This window comes from Lygodium microphyllum, chromosome 6, assembly GCF_053477565.2.
Source record: "Lygodium microphyllum isolate KBCC chromosome 6, Lygodium_microphyllum_v1.1.10, whole genome shotgun sequence".
NCBI lineage: Eukaryota > Viridiplantae > Streptophyta > Polypodiopsida > Schizaeales > Lygodiaceae > Lygodium > Lygodium microphyllum.
This window is the reverse complement of record NC_141140.1, coordinates 81,671,172-81,674,568: the sequence shown is the minus strand read 5'-3', so window position 1 is coordinate 81,674,568 and position 3,397 is coordinate 81,671,172.

Below are 3,397 nucleotides of genomic sequence, written 5' to 3'. Positions count from 1 at the left end.
TCGGCCACTGCTGCTATCTCTACACATCAACTGAAGCATTCACAATCGTTAGTAAAATAATACAATTAAACCGACAAAAGTGAATACCTAGCAGTCTTCAGCTACAAAAATAAATCAATTGGTTAGAAATAAATCCTAACCTTAATTTATTACGAGTGCGCACTCTAAACTCATAAACGTTTATTAATTTAATATGCATTTTGCGGAATCACCCGCTATGGAATCACCCATGTACACACTAAATTAATGAAATGCCCGAAAAGGACAAGCGTCCCCATCAACTTCTCGCACAAATAATCCTCTTTGTGTATGAGCCCCGGTCATCTAAGTTTACGGAATCCACCGTAAAACCTCACGGAATCCCCCGTGGAATATGCCTCCTGGCATCATACCCCCGGGGTGGGATAGCAATTGACCTCAATTGCTATTAGCTCAATGTGGAGCTAACAAAGTGGGGAAAGCATTTAAGTCTCTAGCGTGCATCCATTGTGCTTCCTCTACATGATGGTTCTTAAATTTTACTAGATATCTAGAATACCTTCGGCCAGTTCTAGTGGTCATGTAGTCAGTGTCTATGATGGCTTCTGGTTCAAGTATTTCAGTATCTTCCTCTAATAAAGGTGGGTTTTCATAAACAGGGTGGATAGGTAATTGGCCTCTAAATGGTCTCAATAAACTAATATGAAATGTATTATGAATTTTCCAATGAGATGGTAATTCTAACTTGAATGCATTATCATTAATCTTATGAATGATTCTAAATGGTCCATAGAATCTAGGAGCTAATTTGACAACTGGATGTCTATCTACACTTTGCAGTCTACGTTTTTCTATTCTAAGCCAAACATAATCATCAACTTTGAAATTTATAGCTTGTCTTTTCTTGTTGGCTCGTTTGGTATATGATTGTTGGGCTTTAGCAATCATATCCTTAACCTCATCAAAAATACTGTTATGCATAGTAGCAATATCATCAGCACTCTGAATTCTATTAGACAAAGATGCAACAGGTGTAGATAATCTATATCCATAAATGACTTCAAAAGGTGCTTTCTTTGTAGATGTGTGCGGTGTATTGTTGTATGCAAACTGTAATAAATGCAAATGAGTGTCCCATGTCTGAGGTTTAGAGATAGTATATGCACGTAAAAGATCTAAAATGATACTATTTGTGGCTTCTGTTTGTCCATTTGTTTCTAGATGAAATGCAGATGAGAAATCAATCTTTGTGCCTAGATTTGCAAACAGTGTAATCCAAAAATTGTTACAGAATCTAGTATCACGATCTGAAATAATTACTTTTGGCAATCCATGGTTAGTAAAAACAGTTTTCAAAAATAATTGTGTTGCTTGTGATGCTGTTAAAGTTTTCTTACATGGAATTAAATATGCTTGCTTACTAAATCTATCTACAACTGTCCAAATCATGTCATGGTTAGATTTAGTATTTGGTAAACCAGTAATGAAATCCATAGAAATATGTTCCCAAGGTTTAGATGGAATAGACAAAGGCATTAATAATCCATACTGTTTACCATGATGTCTCTTTATTCTTTGACAAATCATTCAGAAATGAAATTAGATACATTTGCATCCATATGCAGCCAATAAAAATCTTCAGTTAACATGCGTAATGTAGATATGATACCTCTATGACCTTGATATGGGGGACAATGAATTTCATTCAAAACAAAAGATCGGAATGGAATAGTAACACACAGTCTCTTTTCAAAGAGCATAAATCCATCATTATATGACAATGAATCAACAGGAATGAAATTATTTTGAACTAATTTTTGCCAATCAGAATGAAAAGTAATATCCTGGTGACATGTATCTTTCATAGCAATCAAAGAATTAAAAGATATGACAGAAATATTATGAATTGCAGGTATTCTACTCAATGCATCAGCAACTACATTTTCTTTTCCAGGTTGGTATTGAATGATAGGATGAAAACTTTGAATGAAGGAAGCCCATTTGATATGACGGTCAGAAATTTGGGGTTGGCTAAGTAAATGTCTAATGCTTTGCTGGTCGGTCTTTATCATGAATTCTAAACCCATTAAGTAGTGTTTCCACTGTTTTAATGCTTGTACAACTGCTAATAGTTCTTTGTCATAAGTGGAATATTTCAGCTCAGAGGGTTTCAGCTTAGAACTAGAATATGCTATTGGATGATTGTCTTGCATTAGTACGGCTCCTATTCCTGATCCGCTAGCATCGGTCACAACTAGAAAGAATGGTCTATTAAAGTCAGGCAACTGTAGAACACGGGCATTAGTTAATGCACGTTTCAGTAAGTCAAAGGATTTCTGCTGAGTTTCAGTCCATTGATAAACAATTCCTTTCTTGAGAAGTTTGGTTAATGGTAAAGCAAGTAATGAAAAATTACGTACAAACTTCCTATAGAAACTAGCAAGACCAAGGAATGAGCGTAATTCATGCACATTTTTAGGAACAGACCAATGCAATATTGCATCAATTTTCTTAGGATCAACTTTAATTCCTTCTTTTGATACGATATGACCTAAATACTCAATTTTCGTCTTAAAGAATTCACTCTTTTCAAGATTTGCAAACAATTGATTTTCTTTTAGTAATTGAAAAACTAATGATAAATGCTCATAATGCTCTTTTTCACTTTGACTAAACACCAAAATATCATCAAAGAAAACAATCACACAGTACTGATATTTCAAAAAGATACGGTTCATCATTCTACTGAAAGTGGCAGGTGCATTAGTCAATCCGAATGGCATGACTAAGAATTTGTAATGGCCAAACTGTGTTTTGAATGCAGTCTTAAATATGTCAGATTTATCTAGCCTCACCTGATGATATCCAGACTTAAGGTCAATTTTACTAAATATAGAAGATCCTTGTAGTTTGTCCATAAGGTCATCAACTCTAGGTATAGGATACCTATTCTTTACAGTGATCTTATTTAAAGCTCGGTAGTCAATACACATACGATAAGTATTATTCTTTTTCTTGACTAAGAGTACAGGTGCACCGAATGGAGAACTGCTAGGTCGAATTAAACCTCTATTTAGTAATTCTTCAACTTGGTTCTGGATTTCTTTTTGCTCTATTTGATTGTGCCTATATGGTGCTTTGCAAGGTGGTTGTGTGCCAGGGATTAAATCAATCTTATGGTCTTCTGGACGGGAAGGAGGTAAACCTGGTGGTAGGTCTTCTGCAAAACAGTCCTTAAAATATGCAAGAAATTCCTTATGCCTAGGGTGCATATGATTTTCCTTTGCGTGCAATTCATTCACCCAGATGAGATATGATTTAGTACTCTTGCGTAATGCACGTTTTGCTTAATTATGCAAAAGCAGTGGAAAAATATTAGATGCATGCATACCATATAATGTAATAGATTTTCCTTGAA